At 43.2% G+C, this 9,155-nt stretch overlaps 1 non-coding gene across 1 annotated transcript; it reads right to left on the minus strand.

Moving 5' to 3' along the window:
• Nucleotides 1-8,747: 8,747 nt before the first annotated feature.
• TRNAM-CAU lies at nt 8,748-8,819 on the minus strand. The gene has a single exon. It is a non-coding gene; the product is annotated as a tRNA-Met (tRNA).
• Nucleotides 8,820-9,155: the final 336 nt, after the last annotated feature.

The raw sequence follows: 9,155 nt of genomic DNA on the forward strand, positions 1-9,155 counted from the left end.
CATTACGCGCAATACTTAATGCAATTGTCTGTTGTTAGCAACTTAATACTGGAGGGGTTCGGATGATAACCTGAAGGTGGACTTTTTAGGCATAGATGCAGTTGGATGGCGGTCTATGTACTTTATCGTAATGCCCAATTAAATCTCACTATATTTATCATGTCATGTATGTGCATTGTTATGCCCTCTCTATTTGTCAATTGCCCGACTGTAATTTGTTCACCCAACATGCTTTTATCTTATGGGAGAGACACCTCTAGTGAACTGTGGACCCCGGTCCATTCTTCTAATACTTGAAATACAAATCTGCTGCAATACTTGTTCTTTACTTGTTTTCTTGCAAACAATCATCTTCCACACAATACGGTTAATCCTTTGTTACAGCAAGCCGGTGAGATTGGCAACCTCACTTGTTTCGTTGGGGCAAAGTACTTTGGTTGTGTTGTGCAGGTTCCACGTTGGCACCGGAATCCCCGGTGTTGCGCCGCACTACATCCCGCCGTCATCAACCTTCAACGTGCTTCTTGGCTCCTCCTGGTTCGATAAACCTTGGTTTCTTTCTGAAGGAAAACTTGCTGCTGTGCGCATCATACCTTCCTCTTGGAGTTCCCAACGAACGTGTGAAATACACGCCATCAAGCATATTTTCTAGGCGCCGTTGCCGGGAGATCAAGACACGCTGCAAGGGGAGTCTCCACTTCTCAATCTCTTTACTTTGTTTTTGTCTTGCTTTATTTTATTTACTACTTTGTTTGCTGCACTTATATCAAAACACAAAAAAATTAGTTGCTAGCTTTACTTTATTTACTGTCTTGTTTTCTATATCAAAAACACAAAAAAATTAGTTACTTGCATTTACTTTATCTAGTTTGTTTTATTTACTACTGCTAAAATGGCCACCCCTGAAAATACTAAGTTGTGTGACTTCACTAGCACAAATAATAATGATTTCTTATGCACACCTATTGCTCCACCTGCTACTACAGCAGAATTCTTTGAAATAAAACCTGCTTTACTGAATCTTGTTATGCGAGAGCAATTTTCTGGTGTTAGTTCTGATGATGCTGCTGCCCATCTCAATAATTTTGTTTAATTGTGTGAAATGCAAAAGTATAAAGATGTAGATGGTGACATTATAAAATTAAAATTGTTTCCTTTCTCATTAAGAGGAAGAGCTAAAGATTGGTTGCTATCTCTGCCTAAGAATAGTATTGATTCCTGGACTAAATGCAAGGATGCTTTTATTAGTAGATATTATCCCCCTGCTAAAATTATATCTTTGAGGAGTAGCATAATGAATTTTAAACAATTGGATAATGAACATGTTGCTCAAGCTTGGGAAAGAATGAAATCTTTGGTTAAAAATTGCCCAACACATGGATCGACTACTTGGATGATCATCCAAACCTTCTATGCAGGACTAAATTTTTCTTCGCGGAATTTATTGGATTCAGCTGCTGGAGGTACCTTTATGTCCATCACTCTTGGTGAAGCAACAAAGCTCCTTGATAATATGGTGGTTAATTACTCCGAATGGCACACGGAAAGAGCTCCACAAGGTAAGAAGGTAAATTCGTTGAAGAATCCTCTTCCTTGAATGATAAGATTGATGTTATTATGTCTATGCTTGTGAATGGTAGGACTAATGTTGATCCTAATAATGTTCCGTTAGCTTCATTGGTTGCTCAAAATTCTAGGCCATATCCTGCTAATGGTAATTCTTATGGTAGATATGTTTCACCTAATGAGGAAAAGATGTTAGAAATTGAAAGATCCACCAAGAGCTTTATGCAATCACAATATGAGCAAAATAAATTGTTTACTAAAACTATGAATGAACAATCTACCTTGTTGAAGAATATAGGAAATCAACTTGAAAATCTGAATATGGAGATTTCTGGGTTGCAAACTGAACTTGCAAATGCTGAAACCCGAATCTCATACATGTCTGCTTCACAATCTTCTTTAATTAATAAAATGGCTGCTAAACCTGAGGATATTGAAAATAAAATTGTTACTACAGCAAATGCCATCCAAGTTAGAATTAATGAGAATATATAAAATTAATGGCTGAACTGCGTGCTAGGTGGGATAGAGAAGAAAATGAAAAACTAGCTAAAGAGAAAAATGTAGCTAAAGTTTGGACTATTACCACCACTAGCAATGCTAATGATTCACATGTTGCTGCACCTCCTACTATCAATAATAAAATAATTGGTGTTGGCAATGTTTCTACTCCTAGTGCAAAGCGCGCAAAATTACCTGAAACTGCTAAAACTGCTGAAACTGCCTGTGATAAAACTGCTGAAATTTTTTCCAACCTTGGGGATGATAATCACATTGCTTTAGATTGTAATGATTTAGATTTTGATGATTGCCACATCTCTGAAGTTATAAAGTTCTTACAAAAACTTGCTAAAAGTCCCAATGCTAGCGCTGTAAACTTAACTTTCACAAAACATATTACAAATGCTCTCATAAAAGCTAGAGAAGAGAAACTAAAACTTGAAACTTCTATTCCTAGAAAGTTAGAGGATGGTTGGGAGCCCATCATTAAAATGAGAGTCAAAGATTTTGATTGTAATGCTTTATGTGATCTTGGTGCAAGTATTTCGTTATGCCTAAGAAAGTTTATGATATGCTTGACTTGCCACCATTGAAAAACTGTTATCCGGATGTTAATCTCGTTGATAATGCTAAAAAGAAACCTTTGGGGAAAGTTGATAATGTTCATATTATGGTTAACAATAACCTTGTCCCCGTTGATTTTGTTGTCTTGGATATTGAATGCAATGCATCTTGCCCCATTATATTGGGAAGACCTTTTCTTCGAACCGTTGGTGCTACTATTGATATGAAGAAAGGTAATATTAAATATCAATTTCCTCTCAAGAAAGGTATGGAACACTTCCCTAGAAAGAGAATGAAGTTACCTTATGATTCTATTATTAGAAAAAATTATGATGTTGATGCTTCATCTCTTGATGTTACTTGATATACACTTTCGCGCCTAGCTGAAAGGCGTTAAAGAAAAGCGCTTATGGGAGACAACCCATGTTTTTACTACAGTATTTTTGTTTTATATTTGAGTCTTGGAAGTTGTTTACTACTGTAGCAACCTCTCCTTATCTTAGTTTTATGTTTTGTTGTGCCAAGTAAAGTCTTTGATAGTAAAGTAAATACTAGATTTGGATTACTGCGCAGAAACAGATTTCTTTGCTGTCACGAATCTGGGTCTAATTCTCTGTAGGTAACTGAGAAAATTAAGCCAATTTACGTGAGTGATCCTCAGATATGTACGCAACTTTCATTCAATTTGGGAATTTTCATTTGAGCAAGTCTGGTGCCCTAATAAAATCCATTTTTACGGACTGTTCTGTTTTGACAGATTCTGCCTTTTATTTCGCATTGCCTCTTTTGCTATGTTGGATAAATTTCTTTGATCCATTAATGTCCAGTAGCTTTATGCAATGTACAGAAGTGTTAAGAATGATTGTGTCACCTCTGAACATGTTAATTTTTATTATGCACTAACCCTCTAATGAGTTGTTTCGAGTTTGGTGTGGAGGAAGTTTTCAAGGATCAAGAGAGGAGTATGATACAATATGATCAAGGAGAGTGAAAGATCTAAGCTTGGGGATGCCCCGGTGGTTCAACCCTGCATATTCTAAGAAGACTCAAGCGTCTAAGCTTGGGGATGCCCAAGGCATCCCCTTCTTCATCGACAACATTATCAGGTTCCTCCCCTGAAACTATATTTTTATTCCGTCACATCTTATGCAATTTGCTTGGAGCGTCGGTTTGTTTTTGTTTGTTTTGTTTGAATAAAATGGATCCTAGCATTCACTTTGTGGGAGAGAGACACGCTCCGCTGTAGCATATGGACAAGTATGTCCTTAGGCTCTACTCATAGTATTCATGGCGAAGTTTCTTCTTCGTTAAATTGTTATATGGTTGGAATTGGAAAATACTACATGTAGTAATTCTAAAATGTCTTGGATAATTTGATACTTGGCAATTGTTGTGCTCATGTTTAAGCTCTTGCATCATATACTTTGCACCCATTAATGAAGAAACACTTAGAGCTTGCTAATTTGGTTTGCATATTTGGTTTCTCTAGAGTCTAGATAATATCTAGTATTGAGTTTTGAACAACAAGGAAGACGGTGTAGAGTCTTATAATGTTTACAATATGTCTTTTATGTGAGTTTTGCTGTACCGTTCATCCTTGTGTTTGTTTCAAATAACCTTGCTAGCCTAAACCTTGTATCGAGAGGGAATACTTCTCATGCATCCAAAATCCTTGAGCCAACCACTATGCCATTTGTGTCCACCATACCTACCTACTACATGGTATTTATCCGCCATTCCAAAGTAAATTGCTTGAGTGCTACCTTTAAAATTCCATCATTCACCTTTGCAATATATAGCTCATGGGACAAATAGCTTAAAAACTATTGTGGTATTGAATATGTACTTATGCACTTTATCTCTTATTAAGTTGCTTGTTGTGCGATAACCATGCTTCAGGGGACGCCATCAACTATTCTTTGTTGAATATCATGTGAGTTGCTATGCATGTCCGTCTTGTCCGAAGTAAGAGAGATCTACCACCTTAATGGTTGGAGCATGCATATTGTTAGAGAAGAACATTGGGCCGCTAACTAAAGCCATGATTCATGGTGGAAGTTTTAGTTTTGGACATATATCCTCAATCTCATATGAGAATAATAATTGTTGCCACATGCTTATGCATTAAAGAGGAGTCCATTATCTGTTTTCCATGTTGTCCGGTATGGATGTCTAAGTTGAGAATAATCAAAAGCGAGAAATCCAAAATGCGAGCTTTCTCCTTAGACCTTTGTACGGGCGGCATGGAGGTACCCCATTGTGACACTTGGTTAAAACATGTGTATTGTGATGATCCGGTAGTCCAAGCTAATTAGGACAAGGTGCGGGCACTATTAGTATACTATGCATGAGACTTGCAACTTGTAAGATATAATTTACATAACTCATATGCTTTATTACTACCGTTGACAAAATTGTTTCATGTTTTCAAAATAAAAGCTCTAGCACAAATATAGCAATCGATGCTTTCCTCTTTGAAGGACCATTCTTTTTACTTTTATGTTGAGTCAGTTCACCTATCTCTCTCCATCTCAAGAAGCAAACACTTGTGTGAACTGTGCATTGATTCCTACATACTTGCATATTGCACTTGTTATATTACTCTATGTTGACAATTATCCATGAGATATACATGTTATAAGTTGAAAGCAACCGCTGAAACTTAATCTTCCTTTGTGTTGCTTCAATACCTTTACTTTGATTTATTGCTTTATGAGTTAACTCTTATGCAAGATTTATTGATGCTTGTCTTGAAGTACTATTCATGAAAAGTCTTTGCTTTATGATTCACTTGTTTACTCATGTCATTACCATTGTTTTGATCGCTGCATTCATTACATATGTTTACAAATAGTATGATCAAGGTTATGATGGCATGTCACTTCAGAAATTATCTTTGTTACCGTTTTACTGCTCGGGACGAGCGGAACTAAGCTTGGGGATGCCGATACGTCTCCGACGTATCGATAATTTCTTATGTTCCATGCCATATTATTGATGATACCTACATGTTTTATGCACACTTTATGTCATATTCGTGCATTTTCCGGAACTAACCTATTAACAAGATGCCGAAGAGCCGATTCGTTGTTCTCGCTGTTTTTGGTTTCAGAAATCCTAGTAACGAAATATTCTCGGAATTGGACGAAATCAAAACCCAGGGTCCTATTTTGCCACGAAGCTTCCAGAAGACCGAAAGGGGTACGAAGTGGGGCGACGAGGCGCCGCCACCATAGGGCCGCGCGGCCAGAGGGGGGCCCGCGCCGCCCTATGGTGTGGGCCCCTCGTCAGCCCTCCGACTCTGCCCTTCCGCCTACTTATAGCCTCCGTCGCGAAACCCCTGAGACGAGGAACCACGATACGGAAAACCTTCCAGAGACGCCGCCGCCGCCAATCCCATCTCGGGGGATTCTGGAGATCTCCTCCGGCACCCTGCCGGAGAGGGGATTCATCTCCCGGGAGGACTCTTCACCGCCATGGTCGCCTCCGGAGTGATGAGTGAGTAGTTCACCCCTGGACTATGGGTCCATAGCAGTAGCTAGATGGTTGTCTTCTCCTCATTGTGCTTCATTGTTGGATCTTGTGAGCTGCCTAACATGATCAAGATCATCTATCCGTAATGCTATATGTTGTGTTTGTCGGGATCCGATGGATAGAGAATACCATGTTATGTTAATTATCAAGTTATTACCTATGTGTTGTTTATGATCTTGCATGCTCTCCGTTATTAGTAGAGGCTCCGGCCAAGTTGATGCTAGTAACTCCAAGAGGGAGTATTTATGCTCGATAGTGGGTTCATGTCTCCGTGAATGCGGGGAGTGACGAAACCCCTAAGGTTATGGATGTGTCTGTTGCCACTAGGGATAAAACATTGATGCTATGTCCGAGGATGTAGTTATTGATTACATTACGCGCAATACTTAATGCAATTGTACTGTTGTTAGCAACTTAATACTGGAGGGGTTCGGATGATAACTCTGAAGGTGGACTTTTTAGGCATAGATGCGAGTTGGATGGCGGTCTATGTACTTTGTCGTAATGCCCAATTAAATCTCACTATATTTATCATGTCATGTATGTGCATTGTTATGCCCTCTCTATTTGTCAATTGCCCAACTGTAATTTGTTCACCCAACATGCTTTTATCTTATGGGAGAGACACCTCTAGTGAACTGTGGACCCCGGTCCATTCTTGTAATACTGAAATACAAATCTGCTGCAATACTTCTTCTTTACTGTTTTCTTGCAAACAATCATCTTCCACACAATACGGTTAATCCTTTGTTACAGCAAGCCGGTGAGATTGGCAACCTCACTGTTTCGTTGGGGCAAAGTACTTTGGTTGTGTTGTGCAGGTTCCACGTTGGCGCCGGAATCCCCGGTGTTGCGCCGCACTACATCCCGCCGCCATCAACCTTCAACGTGCTTCTTGGCTCCTCCTGGTTCGATAAACCTTGGTTTCTTTCTGAGGGAAAACTTGCTGCTGTGCGCATCATACCTTCCTCTTGGGGTTCCCAACGAACGTGTGAAATACACGCCATCACGCCCCCAGGCCCGAGCGCCTCCTCCCTCCTCGCCGCCGCCGGGAGGCTCCGCTGGGCAAAGCCCAGTTGGGGACGGCGGCGGCGGGGCGTCTCCCCCCCCCCCCTGGGCGGCGACCCCTGGTTGACGACGACGGCGCTCCTCCTCGTCCGGATCCGGCAGCGCGGAGCAGCGGGATCCCGGCGGCCGGCGGCTCGACGACGACGGAGATGAGGGGCTCGACCCCCGCTTTGGGGTGGTGTCCCTGCTGCTGGAGACGACGGCGCCGGGCTCGCTCGGGCCTGGTCGGCCGAGTCCTCGGCAGCAGCGTGGCGGCGGCTGGCTGCGTCCTAGCACCATGGTGGTGCTGGTGACCGGCCAGGCGACGGCGGCAGGCTGGACCTCCACCATCCAGTCCGTCCGGTGGTCGTGGTGGCACGGCGGTCTCACGTGGCCGTGGTGATGCCGGTGGTAGCCGACATCCCTCTCCTTCTTCGGTGTTCCTCGCTTCTCGGTGGCGGTGGCTCAAGACGACGGCTTTCATCCTCGTTCTCCTTCTCTAGTCCAGCTCTGGCGATCGAGGTCATGGTGTTTGGGCGGGGTGAAAACCCTGCTCGGCGGCGACCGATGCTGGCCACGGCGACGCTTGCGGGCGCCGTTCCCTTCTTGGAGGCGTGGTCATGGCCCTCACCGAGCCTCCTCTCCCCTCGGATGCCGGGGGAAACCCTAAGCCCGGTTCACCGACTAGGCGGCAGCGGCGCCACGGCGTCGTTATCTTCTTGAAGATGTCGTCTTGGCCATCTTGAGGGAGGCCGGTGCAGCTTTTGGAGTCTGGGGACGATGTGTTGTAATGTCGGCGTTGGCCACCGGCCGAGGCTTGGGCTCCTGGGGCGCTATGTACGACATGGTGGACGCAGCTTGGTCGGCGTCTTTCTCTAGTCTGTCGGGACCCTGCCTTCTTCTCGCCGTCTCTTCAAAGCGCATGGGAGGAGGTACGTTGGTCCTGGCAGCCTCGGAGTGGAGGTCGGGCTTTGGCGGTATCCTGCTTGGTTCGTGACGCGGCCCGGAGGCTTTGTGCTCCTTCTCCTCGCCACTTGTGGCTGGATGTTGGGCAGAGCGGGTCGTTTATCATCGAGTATGTAGAGGCTGTGTTGTTTGCCGCTCGGCAATGTATCGTGGTGTTGGTGTTGAGTGGTAGCTTTCCTGACGTTGTATCGTTGTGTGTGTGTGTGGAGTTTTGTAGCCTTCTTGGCGTGGTTTCGACCATCTTGGCCTTTCTTCTATATGATTGATACACCTTCCAGGGTGTATTCTCGAAAAAAAAAATTACAGCTTCTTGTCTCAGTTTTATGAGTAAAGTATCTCAAAACCCGACAACATATGTTATAGTTTTAAAGATCTCAAGCGAGGAGCTGAACAACAAAATTCGATTTACAACCTGATCATCGGAGACTGGAGAAAACGGAGTCATGACTGTAGAGCATGTGTGTGTATGCCGGCCGGCAGCGTAAAGGTTTGCACTCGCATGCGATTGTTTCTCTTTGTACGTGATACAGGGCAAAACAAGAAAATCGGAAAATACCAGAGAAAAAATATATCAGAGCCAGGTTTCGATCCTGGGACCTGTGGGTTATGGGCCCACCACGCTTCCGCTGCGCCACTCTGATTTCCGGTGTTGAATTACAGTTAGTAATCCAAATATTCAAAGGGTGTGGAGATCAAAGTCACGTGTATTTTGTCACAGGTCAGTTTGAACAGAAGAAAAGGAAAACTTCTGGCTGGGGAGACCATTCGCACAGTCATCGCCCCTAGGACCTAGGTGGAGAAGAAGTGCGCTAGCTAAAGAATGGAGCCCTGGCGTGAAGAACGATAGGAATAGGACCATCTCATCCCGCGATTAGACGATCAGCTCCCATATTAAGGACCAGTCTATAGCGCCACGGTATATACACCCGCATTATGGGTCCGATCTTCCTTCTTGGTTTTCTTTTGGCGAAAAAATC

Source organism: Lolium rigidum, chromosome 3 (assembly GCF_022539505.1).
Source record: "Lolium rigidum isolate FL_2022 chromosome 3, APGP_CSIRO_Lrig_0.1, whole genome shotgun sequence".
Taxonomy (NCBI): domain Eukaryota; kingdom Viridiplantae; phylum Streptophyta; class Magnoliopsida; order Poales; family Poaceae; genus Lolium; species Lolium rigidum.